Here is a 17,785-nt window from a genome sequence, read left to right on the forward strand (position 1 = left end):
CTTGTCTTCTTCCTGCTATTCTTTTATTTACTTTTATATAAAAAGAATGTTATCTTTGTTTATATATGACAGTATTGGAGTGGAAAGTAGTGATTCTGCACTAAGTATACAAATATAATATTTCTTAGGATGAGTTTCAGTTACTACTTAAACAGAAGAAAGAGGAACCCTATTTTCATATGATAGAAGAACTTCTGGGTTAATTTTCTTCTGAAGATATTGTTCTAAAACATTAGAAAATTGTTTGGAAAAGCAAAATGTTAGCAACTTCAACACTAACTACATCTTTCAAGTCACTAAACATTTTAAAAGCATAATTAAATGTGCACACATTTCATGAGCAGCATTACTAGGTGATTCCCATTTGGAAATCAATAGACTAAAATGTGATCTATGAGTAGGTGGAATAATTAATCCTTAAAATGGACGAAAATTTTGACATGTGGAAAAACCTTGGGAATATTATACAAATTGAAATAAGCCATTCATTAAAATATTGCAGCATGATTTTAAGAGATATATCCCTTAGCTAACTTTTTTCTTTATTTTTTTTTTATCAAAGTATCATACTTTAGAGTAGTATTAATAGAAACACTTTAGGTTCACAAAGTCATTAAACCACAGAGAGCAACAGAATATCATAATCCCATCTTTTTCCTTATGCCTCTTATTATTGACCCCACTACACTACTCGACTGTCACTTCTAGGCAGAATCTGAGGGTTTGTTTTCATTAGCCAATGTTTATTCCCTCATAGTCATTGTTTCTTTATATTCCATATATGTGTGAGATCATTGGGAATTTTCCCCAGTAAATTTTGGCTCAGTTCATTTAAGAAGATATTTTCAATTTTCATCCAAACTATAAAGTATGGTGTAATTCAAGATTTTTTCTTTTTTCTTTTTTTTTTTAAAAATTTTTATTTATTTATTTATTTTTTAATAGTGAGAGACCATGAGGTACAGTTGTAGACCTACACAACTGCGACTCAAGAGGTGACCTCTGTTGATCAGGGTGGACAGAGAGCCCAATCTTATTTTACTAAGAGTTTTATTTTTGGGGTAGTGGAGGGTTTAAGGCTATAGCCAGAAGTGTTTAGTGATTGTTCCTGGGTCTGTAAACGTGAGTCAAACCTGGTGGTGCTTTGGGAACCATATGCAGTTCTGATGATCTATATGGAGTCTGCAGTATGCAAGACAAGTGGTTCTCAGACTGGTTTGTTGGGTTTGTTGTTAGTTATGAATGGATGTTGAATCTCATCAAAAACCTTCTCTGCAGCTCTGATCTTACCATTTTTTGTTTTTTCTTTTGTTGCTGTGGTACATTACATTAGTTGATATGCAAATACTGAGACATCCTATGAGCCATTAATCCCTGGATCAAATGCCACCTGATCATGGTGAATGATCCTTTGCATATATTGCCAGTTTGCTGAGATTTTGTTGAAGATCTCTCTAACCATTTTTTTTTAAGTCGTATCTCTAGAAATGTCTTAGTGATATCTTTGATGATGTCTCCTTTTGGTATTAGGGTACTATTGGCTTAATAGATGGTGTTAGGAAGTCTTCCTGTTTCTTTGATCATTCAAAAGAGCTTGAGACAAGTGGGAATTAAGCCTTCTTTGAAATTTGGTAAAACTCTTTAGTGAACCCTTCTGGACCAGGGCTTTTGTTATTCTGGAGATTTTTATTTATTGTTTCAATATCCTCATACATTTTTAGTTTATTCATGCTCTCTATTTCCTCAGAATTCAATCCTAGGAATCCTTTATCTGATTTTTAACATACATCAAAATTGACTGAAGCCATGAACCATGAACAACTTTGTAACTTTGTTTCTCATGGTGATTCAACTAAAAAAATTTTAACCTCCCCCCCAAAAAATTATCAAATTATTTTATATTCTTTAACTTAGTGGCATCAAGTTGTTCATAGTAACTACTTATAGTACTCTAAATTTCTCTCTTTTCAATTTTTTCAGTGAAGCGAAATAAGTTTTATTGAAAAGTATTTAAAGAAATTTGAAAAGTGAAAGAGGAAAAGTGAAAGAGAGACATGTAATCAGGAGAGAATACATGCTTCTACAGAGTAAAAAAAGAAGAAACCTCCTTTGTATATTTTATCTATTGTAAACTGTCCCCTCCATATCTGATATGGTTAATTTGGTTTTTGTCACTTTCTCTTTTTTCAATCTCTATAGGTCTAACTAAAGGTTCTTCAATCTGGCTTACTTATTTGGAAAATATTGTTCTTGATTTCAGATTCTTTGTATTGTTTTCTTGATTTCTATGTCATTGATTATTATTATATCCTTCTACTTCCTTTGGGATTCATTAGTTATTATTTTTCTAGTTTTTCAAACTGCGAAACTAGTTATTCATTTGATTTTTTTCTTTTCCTGATGTTAGACTGTAACACTTCCCCTTAGTACTGTTTCTACTGTATCAAATAGGTTATGATAATGTTTACATTCTCATTTATTTCAAGAATTTTGTTTTTATTTCTACTTAGATTTCATCTTTGATTCAGTACTTCTTTAACAATGTATTGTTTGGTCTTTAAAAATTGGCACTTTTATCAACTTTTTTTTCTTTTTTGGGTCACACCCAGAGATGCTCAGGGGTTACTACTCCTAGTTCTGCACCCAGGAATTACTCCTGGCGGTGCTTGGGGGACTATATGGGATGCCAGGGATTGAACCCCGGTTGGCCGCATGCAAAACGGCCCTCCCTGCTGTATTATTGCTCCGGCTCTTTTCTCAACTTGCTATGACTAATATCCACCTTAATGGCATTGTGGTTTGAAGATATTTGGCACAACTTCTATTTTTGTTAATTTGTGAATACTTAAATAGCATCCTGATGTATTCCACACGTACCTTGTAGAATACATTGTGTTAACTTCTACAGGTAGTTTTAATGTGAACCGGAAAAAAATGTTTGGATTTTTCAGGTGGAGTATACTGCATATGTTTACTTGTCCTAGTTCTTCCAATTCTTCATCTTTAGATATTTTTTCTTTATGTTGTTTAATGGACATGTCCAGTGATGAAAATTTAGTAATAAAGTGTCCCCAGCTCCCGGAAGCACGCAGCCGCATTTGCGGCCGCGTGACATCTTATCATCTCATTCCTACTTTAGACAAACTGCCAGGCTACCGAATGTAACCTGCCCACACGGCAGAGTCTGGCAAACTCCCCGTGGCATACCCAATATGCCAAATACCAGTAACAATGAAGGGTCTCATTCTCCTAACTCTGAAAGAGCCTTGAATATGGCACTATTTATAAAAAACCTCAGGGCTAGGACGAAGAGATGTTACTGGGGCCTGCTCGAGGCAATCAAGGAATAACAGGATGGTTGTGATTGTGATCGACGAATAAAATCTCCTATTGCATTGTGTTGTCATCTATGAATTTCCACAGGTCCATTATCAGTTTTCTATAAACTTTGCAGCTCCTGCATTCATCTCAGAGTTAAGATATCTTGATAAATTGATTCCCAAACCAGTACATAAGGTTCACCTATTACTATTTTATTTAGCTTGAATAACATTTGGTATGATACAAGTATGGCTCTCCCTGCATTTTTCAGGCAGCCATCAGCCTATCTGATTATACTCTTTTGTTCTGATCCTGTGCTTATAGTGAGAGTTTAAGTGTGTCTCTTGTAAGTAACAGACATACAATTTTATTTTCTGATGCATTCAGCCACTCTGAACCATTTTAAGGGAGAGTTAAGTTGATTGACATTTGGAGATGTTTCTATTCCTCAACTCTGAGTGATACCCTTGCTGGCTAGTGATTCTTGTCTGAAAGTTTTTATTCAGTACTTTGTATGTAATTTCATTCTCTTATGAATAGTTTCATTAGAGAAATTTGCAAATCTTATTCTTTTCCCTTGTATATAAGTTTGAACTTCTCTCCTGCTACGTAAGATGAATCTGTTTCTATCTTTATTTCTTGTCATCTTTTCTTGGTGTTGTCCTGTTTGAATTATTTTGATCTTTGCTTGTTTGGTCACTTAGATCAGTGCTTCCACCTCCCTCCCTCCTAGAATTTATTTATCCTCATCCCCTTTTTCTTCTACTTCTGGAATTCTGTTATTCTGTGGTTGTTCCACCAGGTATAAAAAAATACCATATTTTCTTATTATTTATTGTTTCTGCTTTCCCATGGGAGCTATTACATATCTTCAAGTTCACTTATTTAATTTTAGGTTTTATGCATTCCTCTACTGAGAATTTCTACAGGATTCTTTGGTTCCTTTAATACCCTTTGACTTTTTTCTTCTATTTTTCATCAAACTCTTTTAAAGTTTATTAATTATCTGTTTAAATGTAATTTTCAGATCATTATGCATTGATAAGGTCATTGTTATAAAATCTTCAGGCAGATTAAAAGGATTTTACAAATTTATTAGTATTTGTAAACTTCATGGATTATTGTTACCTTCTGCTGGCATGGCTAAATTCCTTTATTTTGTTTTCATTGTTCTTAGAAGAACAATGTAACCTGCCCACACGAATGTAGCCTGCCCACAGGGTAGAGTCTGGCAAACTCCCCATGGCCTACCAAATATGCCAAATACCAGTAACAATGATGGGTCTCATTCTCCTAAAGAGCCGTGAATATAATCTCAGGGCTAGGATGAAAGAGACGTTACTGGGGCCTGCTCGAGGCAATCGACGATTAACAGGATGATGAAATGATGAAATGAATGAAATGTTCTTAGAAATCAGTAATCTGAGGGATTGCACAAAGGCTTATCCTATTTCCAGAATTCTCTAGTTAGTTGCAGTTCAAATTGATTCTCAACTACAGCTGCTGGCCCCAGAGCTCTGGAGTCGGTATGGCTGCATATTGAATCACAGCACGCTCACGGGAAGCTGTGCGTGGGTATGGAACTGCAGCTGGGAAAACTCAGGCTACGGCTTCGACTCTGCTGGACTTGTCTAGGTGACATGCTGAGGGTCTGAGTCTTGGGATTCTCTGCTAATTTTATGCAACGTGAATCCTTCCTTCCTTTCTTCCTTCCTTCCTTCCTTCCTTCCTTCCTTCCTTCCTTCCTTCCTTCCTTCCTTCCTTCCTTCCTTTCTCCTCCCCCCTCCCTCCCATCTTCCTTCCCTCCCTCCTTCCGTCCCTCCCTCCCTCCCTCCCTTCTTCTTTCTCCTTTCTTCTTGCTTGCCTGTAAGCTTTATTGCTTCCTTCCCTTTAGCATGTGGCTAACCAGTTTCAAAATACCATGTGTTGAAGAATCTACTTTTGTTGTAAATAAACTCTCCATACTTCTGTGGGTTGATTTTTTATGGCTCTCAATTTTATTTCATTTGAGTGTCTGCCTTTTTTCCCCAGTACCACATCATTTTGTTTATTATAGATTTTTAGTACATTTTAGTTAGGAATGTATTGTCTCCATTTTTTATCAGCTTGTTTTTGCTATTCGGGTGCTTTTATGGTTCCATATAAATTTTATCAGAATTTATTTTATGGACTTGAAAGAAGTTAGCAGTGGAAATTTTAATCGGGAATTTATTAAATTTGAATAGTGCTTTGGACAGGCCATTTTAATAATGCAGATTCATCCAAAGAACACGTGTTATTTTCTTATTTCTTTAACAGTCGTCTCATAATCACAAATAGGTGTGAAGAATCATCCTGTATATCGTGCTTTCTGTTGGCAGAAAATTTAGCTCTTATTCATCAACTGCTGTTCAGTTCCTTTTTCAGAAACATAGGTACCACCCAAAAACTCTCGGATATTCTTACTTTTCACTGTTGTGGCTTGCTGAATCAAAGTAGCTGGGTTTGATACAAGTTCAGTGTCATTTCCTTCAAGAATCAACTCATCTTTCTAGACAAAACAAGCAACACCTGACCTCATATGAACCCTGCAGATATATTTTTCACCCAAGAAATTTCAGATTTCAAGCGATCCATTCTCCTGAGTAGCCGCGTTGATAGAGAAACGGGCATACACAAATCGCATCCTGTGGGAGCCCAGTGTGACCCCCTTGATCATGTGCTGCACATGACTGCAGATGGTGCAGATCTTAGCCAGTTCCTTCCAATTCCCCCATCACTTGCCAATCCGGTGTCTCTTCTTACCACATTGATGTGATTGAAGTCCCTTCACAGAGTGCCTTGGGGGCCCTTCACTATGCCCATGCACTCCTTAGGGAAACGTCACATTTTCGAGAATGTCGATGATCTGGTTGCTGAGAATAATGATTTTCATGCATGCGGCAAAGAGCCTATATTTAAATATTGTTAGAAATTATTTCTCTCTGCAACAGATTTCTTTGTATTGATTTTGTATCCTGACACTATATAGATTTATTATTTCTAGACAACTTTCATGTGAAAGTAGTGAAAGTTTGAATATTTTTCTAATTTAATTCATTCCACACTCTTGTTTAACTTCTGTGGTTAAGATGAACTTCCAACACTGTAGGGAAGAGTAATGGTTTGAATACACATTCTTTTCTTTCATTTGATCTAAGGGGAAAGACTTTTATTTTTTTCTATTGAATGTGATGTCAGGTATGAATTTATTACCTATGACCCTTATTATAGTTAAGTAAGGTCCTTATATCACCATTTTGGTGAGCATTTTTATGATAAACAGGAAGTGATTACTGTTAACATTTTCTCTGACTCTGTTAATAGAATTATATTAAATTAATTGGCCTGCCTAGATTAAACCATCCCTGCATGCCTGGAGTACATTCCATTTAATTGTGGTTAGGATCCATGTAATATAATGCTAAATTTTGTTCACTAGAATGTGTTGAAGATCTTTGTGTCTATGTTCAATGTGATCTGTAATTTTCTTTTTTAAGTGACATTCATGTCTCTCTCTGGTATGGGGTAATGTTGACCCCAGACCTATTTAAAAGAATTTCCCTATTTGAAATTTTGGAAGAAATTGAAAAACATAACTAACTGTTCTTCATGGAGGTCCAGAAGAACTTACCAGTGAACTCATTTTGACCTGAGGTTTTGATTTTGGAGATACTTCTATTACTATTCAGATTGTCTTAATAGTAATTTATCAGTTCAAGCTTTCTATTTCATCCTGATTCCATTTTGGGAGACTGTAGGAGATGAGGAAAGAATCCATTTATTTTAGGTCTCAATTTAGTGTCATGATGTTTACTGCTCATGAGTATTTTGTATAACTTCTTGCATTTCCATGAAATCTCTTAATATCTTTGCTTTTCTGATAGTTTATTAAATATATCTAAACATTTGTTCATCTTTTTCCATTCTTTTGAAAACCAGCTTTTAGTTTCATTGCTGTTATTTAAATAAAATTCTGTACCACTAATTTGCTCTATTTGGGGGTAGGAAAGGAGTTGAGCCATATTTGGCAGTAATCTTGGCTTAATCTCTGCTCAATAGTCATTCCTGGTTAGTGCTTTGGTGATCACATACAGTATCAGGGATAAAATCTGGATTGAATTAAGTCCATCAATAACTTACTATTTTTCTAATTTTGTTCAAATTTTGTTTCCCTCAATGTATTCTATACTTTCTTTCTATCCCCTTTCTAGTATTTTAAAATGTGAGATTAGGTTTTTTATTTGTCTTTTTTTGTTTTCTGATGAATGTCTATATTTCTGTAAACACTGCTCTTTGCACAATGTTTGGATGTCCACATGTGTAAGTATTTTAGGGCTCCATTGATATTTGTTTCCTGGATTAAAAAAGTTTTTCCTTGACCCCAAAGCTACACAGAAGTGTGTTTTCTTTCCACCATATACTGCTACCCCCACCACCCATACATTTTTTTCTGTGATTTACTTTTATCTTCAATAAATTGTATCTAAAAAGATATTTAATATAATTTATGTGTTCATGATGTTATGGACATTTATTTTGTGTTTCAACATGAAGCACTTTCTGGAAAATGTTCCACATGTACTGTAGAAGAATGGATACTCAGTTTTCTCAAGATAGCAAACCCTGAACATGACTATGAAACTGAAAGGTTCCACTTTTTTCCAATTTAGTCTGATACTTTACTGATTTTTTTTGGGGGGGTCTGGTTGTTCAATGTAATGGTGAGAAGGTATGTTCAAATCTGTTACTATTGTGTTGCTTCTGGTGTCTTTGTTCAAACCTGTTTGTAGGTACCTCACATATCTGGAATTTCCTTCATTTAGTATTTATATATACTATATGGAGCGATAGCACAGCGGTAGGGCATTTGCCTTGCACGCAGCCAACATGGCCGACCGGAGTTCGATTTCTCCACCCCTCTCGGAGAGCCCAGCAAGCTACCGAGAGTATCTCGCCCTCACGGCAGAGCCTGGCAAGCTACCCGTGATGTATTCGATATGCCAAACACAGTAACAACAAGTCTCATGATGGAGATGTTACTGGGCCCGCTTGAGCAAATCGATGAACAACGGGAGGACCGTGACCGTGAAATATATATTTATATTATATATGTGTGTCTGTTAATTTTTCTGGATGTATAAATCCCTCTACCTTTCTATAGTGTCCTTTTCTGCCTCTTATTTCCTTTTTTATTTTGATATCTATTTTGTCTGATGCAAGTATGTCCACTCCCATCTTTTTTTAAGAACAGTCAAACTTTCATTTTTGACTGTTTATTTTTTTCATTTTCAAACAAGGTAGTTATTAGGGGCTGTGGGAAGTGGCAATTTGGAGTTATTATTCATTAGGTTTCTATTTTGAAAAATGTAACCATACAGAAGACGATTTAGAAAAAAAAAGAGAATATTGTTTAAATAGTTAAATTTGGGGATGCAAAGACAGTGCAGACAGTGCAACAGGTAGGGCATTTGCCTTGTGTGGGGCTGGACTGTATACAATCCCAATGTCCCCTCTGGTCCCTTGAACCCCATTAAGAGTGATCCCAGAGTGTAGACCCAGGAATGAATCCTGAGCATCACTAGTGTGACTCCAAACCCTAAATATATATAAATAACTAAAACAGCTAAACTACACATTTAACATTAGTATGACAAAATTTAAATATCAGTGAATAAATCTAAAAATTATGAACTTAAAAATAATAAACATTATATTTATCTTATATTACATTATTTGAGTGTCATATTTATATTAAGTACATCTTATAATGAATTGTTATATATTTTATACTACATACAACTTTATTTTAATAGTATTCAAGATGCCAGATTTAATTATTTAACATGACAAAATACGAGTAAACAAAGTAATGGAAATAAATTTTATAACAAATATCAAAATTCTCAATTCTCAATAGTTTTGTAGTAGGTGAAACTAGCAATCAATTGAAATTTCATAGGTGTATAATCCAAAACCGAGTAAAACTATAATGCCAAAAGTATTCAAATAACAATTATCAAGTCTGAATTGGGTTACCTTTCTCTTGGTTTCAGTTTATGAGTAGAAAACTGGTAACTCTCAAACTACAAAGAACCATTTGAGAGCAGGGTGGATATATTTGATATATTTAAGTAAGGAGTTCAGTAAATTCTAATAACTTAGTTTCCTATAATATTTGTGGGACTGGAAATAGAAAGGAATAAAGGCCAGAAAAATGTTTAAACAATTTGGCTGAAACTACTTTATAATGTGATTACAAACCTGATTCCTTACAATTGTGATTTGTACACATAGTAACAGATTTCTCACTCAATCTTACAATTTGGTAAATGAACTAATTAATTATAGTTTGTTTCAGAGGACTGGATTTTCTTTGTAGGTTGAAGTTTGATCTTCCTAGGCAGCTAGTAAAGCAAGACTCTTCAAACACCATTTTTAAATACTAATTTTTTGCATTCTTTGCATTGTGGGAGAAGCACTGAATATACTTCCTCATAATTTTTATTTCATTGTTTACTTTTATCCTTCCTTCTTTCCCAATTTTTCTTTTTTTGATGATTATTCCTTTTGTTTGTGTCTGCTTCTTTCCTACTTTACTTTTCTTTCAGAATTCAGTGTTTTTCTAATTTTGGTGACCAATCACACTTAACTTGTGTAGATGTTATTTTTGCAATAACAACAACATATTATATTGTTTTTCCTGCCCTCAACTGATGCTTCTGTATGCAGTATTGCATTTAGGAAAATGAATGGAGAGTGAGTATAAACTGCCAACTGCCATGGCGATAGAGCATTACACAGGTGTCCTTTCTGCGAGCCCTCAGAGCATTTCCCTTCCGGGTTGGTTAGCATTCTAGCTCAGCCAGTTCCTGGAGTGGGAAACAGAGGCAGAACAAAGAGATGAGAAAGGAAAGCCAGGAGTTTATTGAATTTATAAAGTTATGAAAAACAATATTGTTGCCTTTTAGTGCTTAAATGTATTATATTCTAAAATCCTGTTATAGAAATATTTTATATATTATCATCTTATTACAGAAGTTATTTTAATGATATAATATTTTATAAGTCTTGCTGATAAATTAGACATGTAGATCTGCCATTTCTCTAAAAAAAGAACAGTTTACATATGTTACTGCCAGCTTCATTTTAAAATTCTTGTTTCTTCACAGAAGTGTACAGAAACCTTTAGGTTCCTAGCGCATAGTGAAATGATTTCTAAATTTGCTATTTTAAATGGATAACAATTGCTTGTTTACAAAGACCTTTGTTGATTCTCAAAAAAATGTGCAGAAAGCTAATGTCAACTAACATATTAAGAAAAATATTTTCTCTTACATATTTAATAAAAGAAAGAAAAGTTTAATTCAATCACATTTTGTGACAAATTTAACTACAGTCCTAAATCAAATGAGAGGAATTTTTTTTCACTATTTGAATAAACGTCAAGGACACCAGAGAGAATCTCACAAGATATGAATGAATATATTTGGATTTAAGATACTGGAGTAAATTGAAAGTTGACCACCCAAAATATGGAATCTGTAAATCTAACCTTATATGAGAAAATGATCTTTTAAGACGCAATTAAATTACAAACTTTGACAAGCTATAATCCTCAATTATCCAAGTCAATCCTAAATGTAATGACTGACAGAAATATGAGGATAGTGGAAGAAACTGAATTGATGTAATCATAAGTCAAGGCAAGCCTAAGTTTCTTCCAGCTTCTGGTAACTTGAACTAGTAAGTACGGTTACCTGAAGCTGGAAAAGACACTGAAGAATTGTCCCTTGAAAATACTAAGTGGAGCACCACTGATAATCTGATTCTAGACTCCTATTTGTCAGAACTATCAGATATTTCTAGTTTTAGTCATTAATATTATAATATATTGTTACAGCAGTCCAAGTAAATAAATTTAGAGCTTTTTAAAAATGGGAATTTACACTCGAACTCTCTTCAGGGAATGCAAACAGCGTTTAAATACTGTGGCAGGTGCTAACTAAGTGCTTAAATTATGATCCAAATTTAAAAATGAAGAAATTGAGGAACAGTCTCACAGGGGTCATGCCAAGAGCCTGGGTGGTAAATAGCTAAAATCTATGGCTCTGCTTCTATTTAGGGTTGACTTTGATTAAGCTACTCAATCACTTCAATTCATTTCTTCAACTTCATTTATATGAGCTCTGGAAAAATTTAAAAATGGAGAGTATTTTGGGGGGGGGGCATTTTGGGTCACTCCGCATTGCTCAGGAATTACTCTTGGCTCTGCACTCAGGAATTACTCCTGGTGGTACTCGGGGGAACATATGTGATGCTGGAGATGGAATCCTGCTGCTCCATTTGCAAGGCAAAACGGCTTCCCCACTGTACTATCGCCCTGCCCCTGTGGACTACTTAGAATAACACATAATAAGGACTAAAATTGTTAACTGCTATGATTACTATTCACTATACTAATATGCTACTGCTAATGGTATGAATGTTAGGTAATTAACAAAAGAGGTGGTACCATTATTAAGTCAGAACACACAAATTTTTTTAGTTATTATATTAGAAGTTAGTTTTAGGGAGAAAACTCTTCAGAATATTTACTATATTCTCGCATGGCTATCATAAATGATATATATGTACATATATACATACATGTCATATATGCACATATTCATTTTAAAAGTGAAACAACTGAGGTGTTTTTAATTTTTAATACTTTTAGTCAAAATCCAAGACAGAAATAAAACTGGGACTTAGATCAAGGATTTTCTCAGCCCAAATGGTCTTTTTGTTACAACATACTATCTCTGTATAGTGTTTTATAACTGATAAATGTCCAAGTATTTTTTAATTAGTAAAATGAAGTTTGTTATCAATGTCTTTAAAGCGATGCTTGAGTTTCCCAAATTATTATGTAATAGAAAATTATTACCAAACTTTTTAGAAACATAAATCTCTTAAAATATTGTAACAAAAGTGATTGAGTAATATTCAGAAGATAATTCTATTTCTTTTGTGTTCATATTCTGTATTTTTCTTCTTTTACCATAGATTCAATATGTGGGCATAATTTATGGTTTAAAAATTTTGCTTCTTTTATTTCACAATACAAAAAAAAGCAAAGGGAAAATAAATATGTTGTTCTGTCTATTATAACTCCCTAACTCAGCAATATTTCTAAAAAAGTTTTCATTTTATCATATTTATCTCTTAATTAATCCTATATGATTGATTAAATCTGTATTAAAACATTTACTTTTCTTTTATATTGAAGGTCTTCCTGGATAAGTTGCTGATCCATTTAAATAAAATATATAAAGGCCTTATAGACAGCTTAAGGGATAAGACATGTGACTGCATGTGACTGACTCTGGTTCAGCCTCTGGCACAATATATGGTACTTGAACACTGGCAGGAGTGATGCCTGGGCACATAGCTAGGAATAAGCCCTGAGCATCTCTGGGTGTGACCCCCAAACCAATAAATAAACAAAGAGGGATATGGAAATAGAAAAAGTCTCTATGGATGTAAAAAATAGACATGATCAGATATATATATCATTTGACATATAAATAATAAAATATTAATTTGTTATTGCAAGTTATAAAATTCTTTAACATGATAAGAGTAAATTAACCTTTCTTAATCTAATAGAGGACAACAATAAACAGCAAGAGTGACTACCATACTCAGTGTCAGATGCTCAGGAGTTTGTCTTGCTTTTTAAAAGAAGTTCCTTTAATACTTCTTGCAAGACAGGTTTAAAGGCTTTGAATCCTCTAAGCTGGTATCTGTCCTTAAAAATCTGTATTATTCCTTCAAATATAAAAAATAATCTAGCTGGATAGAGTATTCTTAGTGAAATTATCAGTTCATTGAGTTCTCTTCAATCTTTTCTGAATTGTGGGTTCTCATTTTTTCAGTTTATTATTGAATTGCAATTTTGTGGAATTCAAGGATTTTAGTTCTACTGACCTATGTATGTAGATGTCACCACTTCCCACTTCCACAATTAACACACACACACACACACACACGTACACACACATACACACATACATACATACAGAGAGAGAGAGAGAGAGAGAGAGAGATCTATCCTAAATGTCAGATGAAAAAGAAACATAGTAAGATAATAGTAAATGATTAAAGTCATCAAAACTGAAGATTTTGTCTGTAGAACTGAGCTTACATGGGTGGAGTGGTTAGGAGGGGACAGTAGTGGAGGGAAGCAGACTGTCTGGTGGTAGGTGTGGTATTTGAATGATACATGCATTAAAAAGTAAGAGTAAGGGACTAGAGTGATAGCACAGCGGGTAGGGCATTTTGCCTTGCACCCGGCCGACCCAGGTTCTATTCCCAGCACCCCATATGGTCCCCTGAGCACCACCATGAGTGGTGCATGAGCCAGGAGTAACCCCTGTGCATCGCCGGGTGTGACCCAAAAAGAAAAAAAAAGTAAGAGTAAAAATATTATAAATCCCTGTACGTAAATAAAAATGTTTTTTAAGAAATAAAAACAAAACACAGAAACAGCCTTTAACCACAAATCCAAAAATAAAAGTAGTTGTAACATTAACATTTTTGGGGCATGATCAAACGTTCTTAAACTAAAATCTAAGAAGTATGTGTGTGTGTATTTTGTGTGTGTGTGTGTGCACATGCATGCTCAATCTACAACTCTTAGAAAAGTTTGCAGATGTTTTATAAATACTTTGTGTATACACTTGAAAACCCTGGACCAAAGAGGTAGTACAGCAGGCATAGGACTTGCCTAGCATGCATCCCAATCAGTTTCAATCACCAGCACACTAAATGGTCCCTGAGTACCCTAGCAACAATCTCCTGGTACAGAGCTGAGAACACACAGGGCTGAAAGCTCTGAGAACTGGGTGTAGCCCCCAAAGCAAAAGAGAAAAAGACCCAGTAATGTTTGTCACTGTCACTGTCCTCCCATTGTTAATCTATTTGCTTGAGTGGGCCCAGTAACATTGTCAGACTTGTTACTGTGTTTGGCATATCAAATACATCACAGGTAGCTTGCCAGGCTTTGCCATGCAGGAGAGATACTCTCGGTAGCTTGCTGGGCTCTCCGAGAGGGGCAGAGGAATCAAACCTGCGTTGGCCCAGCCGGCCATGTACAAGGCAAACGCCCTACCCACTGTGCTCCATAGTGATAGGGCATTTGTCTTGCGCACCGCCGGCCCAGCAGAGCAGGATTGATTCCTCCACCCCTCTCGGAGAGCCTGGCAAGCTACCTAGAGTATCTTGCCCGCACTGCAAAGCCTGGCAAGCTACCCGTGATGTATTCATATGCCAAACACAGTAACAAGTCTCATAATGGAGACGTTATTGGGCCTGCTTGAGCAAATGGATGAGCAATGGGAGGACAGTGAACAGTGCTACAATGTTTGTAAACTCAGAACCACCAAGACTTCATTACTATTGCTAATTTGCTTCTTTGTATCAACTTAAATATCATAATATCACATAATAATAAACATTCATTCGTTCTGTGAGAATCAGAAATTTAATTTTGATGCATGTCATTAGTAACGAAAGTGCTTAAGTTTCTAGAAGTGAGATGTTACAATTCTAAGAATTTACCTACTTCGTAGTGTCCAGCTCTGGGTTCTTGTAATTTCTGTTATGGGGAATGATCTTGCATGGATTACTTCTCTGTGTGTTGCTTTTTTTTTTAATCTGTGAAAGAAGGATTTGAATTAAATAAACACAAATATGTCTTCAAATTTCAAAATTTGCTTCTTGGTTACAAATCTGCTCAGTATCTTATACTACCATGTACTGCTTATGTCTCTGTTGATGAATTTTCCTTACCATGTAAGTGTGATTCAGTATGACAAGGAAGTGTATAACTGTTGGTCAATTTGATAATTGCTATTCCATACCTGAGACTTACAAAGTTTTTCTGTCTCTGAATTAGAACCCGGTTGAATCCCACCTGCTCCCACTGTGAAGAGTGCGAAGACTAATACTTTCACAAGGAATTACTGGTGATTTTGGACTTTGATGTGGAAACTAGGGCTGGAGGGAGGTGCTGCCAATGGCCAAGCAGAGGAGAGGGGTCTGGTAGATTCCTACTTTCTCAGAGCACAGCTGGATGGGATGTTTTGAGACTGACCTAGAATGCATGAATTCCTGGACTTGTAGGGAGGCGGCTTGAGCATAGACACAGGCAGGGCTTGGGGACTCCTAACACAACGCTGTCCCACCAGGCCACCTGGCCAGACTAAGTTGTAGACTGATTATTTTTATAAATCATTCAATTTACATAATATAACATTGGTGAAGTGACATCATGATAAATGGTCTTGGCCAGGGCTCAAAGATCTCTTTTATTGCAACTATTACTTGATCATCTAGTATTATATATGCATTTTATTTTCTCACCTTCTGAAATAATTTGTTTCAGGTGATTTTTCTTGAATACTTCTGAGATATATAATGTGGGTATGTGAAATGGTGAGTCTCATAAATTTGAGAGAAAAAAGCTTCATTCTGAAGGCTTTGGGAGTCTTTACCCTGAATCAAAGTTCATCCTGCAGGTATGTTTTCATCAATATTTATTTCCTCATACATAGAAATCCTGCATAACTATTTTTGTCATAAATTATAACTGGATTATCCAGCTTATCAAAAGCAAAGGTAGGCCAAGGTGGTTGACATTTTCTTAATTTAAGATTTTAGACAGCAAATTACTCTATTTAAAATATTTTAATTTCAATTATGGAGTAAAGAACTTGTATTCTCATGAAATAAAATAAAAATGAGTTGATTATATATGAGACTGACACCCAAGGACAGTATAGACAAGGGACAGAAATATTGCTCCATGCCTACCTCATGAGCTGGGGAAGAAGGCAGCTAGAATAGAAAAGGGATCACTAATCAATGATGGTTGAAGGGATCATTTGGGATGGAAGATGTGTGCTGAAAGCAGATAAAGGATAGAACGTGATAGTCTCTCAGTATCTATACTGCAAAACAATGTCCAAAAGTAGAGAGAGAGTATGGGGGAAATTGCCTACTATAGAGGTAGGGGGAGGGTAGGGATAAGGGGGATACTGGGGACACTGGTGGTGGGGAATGTGCACTGGTGGAGAGATGGGTGTTCACTCACTGTATGACTGAAACTCAAATATGAAAACCTGGTAACGGTATCTCATGGTGACCCAATAAACAAAAGAGTTGATTACTAAAATACTGAGGTCATTATTTCTCTGTCTATATTTTCCTTATCAATAAAGAGACTAAGCTAACTATTTAAATTTTACTTTAATTAATACTCTTCTTAGAACAAACATGAATGAGATTTCCCCTTACTGGAGAAAATGTAAAGTAAATGCTCTGTACAGAATGGAAGTTACTAGTTTCCATAGAATAGTCAAAGATTGAAGTTTCATCTCATTTAGAAGGTAACAATAACTCTTGATTGAAGCTTTTTATATAGAAAGTTCATAAGAATTTCAAAATAAAAAAGTGTGGATCTGATTTCAAATATCTTTTCAAAATTTTCTTTTATTTTCTTGAACATGCACTGACACTAATTGCCATTAGTGAACATGACATTCTTCTAGATAAAACAAGAATTTCTAGAAGATAGATGAAATGGTTGCTTGGATATCTTTACAAAGCAGTACAAGTATAAATGTTCTAGACATTTTGGCCTTCTCTGCTTTATATATTAAACGATATATATTAATATAATATATGCAATACAATATATTGTATATGCAATACTATATATGTAATATGTTACAATATATCCAATAAATATATTAAAATTACATATATATATAGAGAGAGAGTGAGAGCTTTTGGACAACACCTTGCAGTGTTTCTAGCCTGTGTGGGGTCCATGTGTTGTCAAGAATCAGGGGCTAGCTTTTGGACCATACCTTGCAGTGTTTCTAGCCTGCGTGGGGTCCATGTGTTGTCAAGAATCAGGGGCTGGAGTTAGTAGAGTGGGTGGGTGCTTGCCTTCACACACAGCTGACCATGCTTCAATCCTTGGCATCACATATGAACACTTAAGCCCCATCAGGAGTGATCCCAGAGCACAGAGCTATGAGCAAGCCCTGACCATTGCCGGGGAAGAAGAAATGAAGCAGAGGAAGAAGAGGAAAAAGAGGAAGAAGTGGAGGAGGAGGAGAAAGAGAAAGAGGAAGAAGAAGAAGAAGAAGAAGAAGAAGAAGAAGAAGAAGAAGAAGAAGAAGAAGAAGAAGAAGAAGAAGAAGAAGAAGAAGACGACGACGACGACGACGACGACGACAACGACGACTCAGGAGTCACAGAGATAGGCACAGTGGGCAAGGAGCTTTCCTTGCATGTGGTTAACTTGGGTTCAGTCCTCAGCACCCCATTTGGTCCCTTGAAACTCTCCTGGAGTGATCCCTGAGCACAGAGGTAGAAGTAATCCCTGAGCACC

The 17,785-nt window shown here is 35.4% G+C and overlaps 1 protein-coding gene and 1 pseudogene across 2 annotated transcripts in view; both read right to left on the reverse strand.

Moving 5' to 3' along the window:
- SPTSSB (serine palmitoyltransferase small subunit B) overlaps nt 1–15,034 on the reverse strand; it is a 35,250-nt gene extending 20,216 nt beyond the window's left edge. The window contains exon 1 of one of the 2 annotated variants that reach the window (XM_056110727.1): nt 14,948–15,034. The gene's annotated coding sequence lies outside the window, so the exon portion shown is untranslated. Of the gene's footprint in view, nt 1–14,943 lie in introns of both variants that reach the window. The other variant, XM_056110728.1, reaches the window with a different exon arrangement.
- Nucleotides 5,687–6,235, reverse strand: LOC130019955 (60S ribosomal protein L9-like; annotated as a pseudogene).
- Nucleotides 15,035–17,785: the final 2,751 nt, after the last annotated feature.

This window comes from Sorex fumeus, unplaced genomic scaffold (genome assembly GCF_029834395.1).
Source record: "Sorex fumeus unplaced genomic scaffold, SorFum_2.1 ptg000010l, whole genome shotgun sequence".
Classification (NCBI taxonomy): domain Eukaryota; kingdom Metazoa; phylum Chordata; class Mammalia; order Eulipotyphla; family Soricidae; genus Sorex; species Sorex fumeus.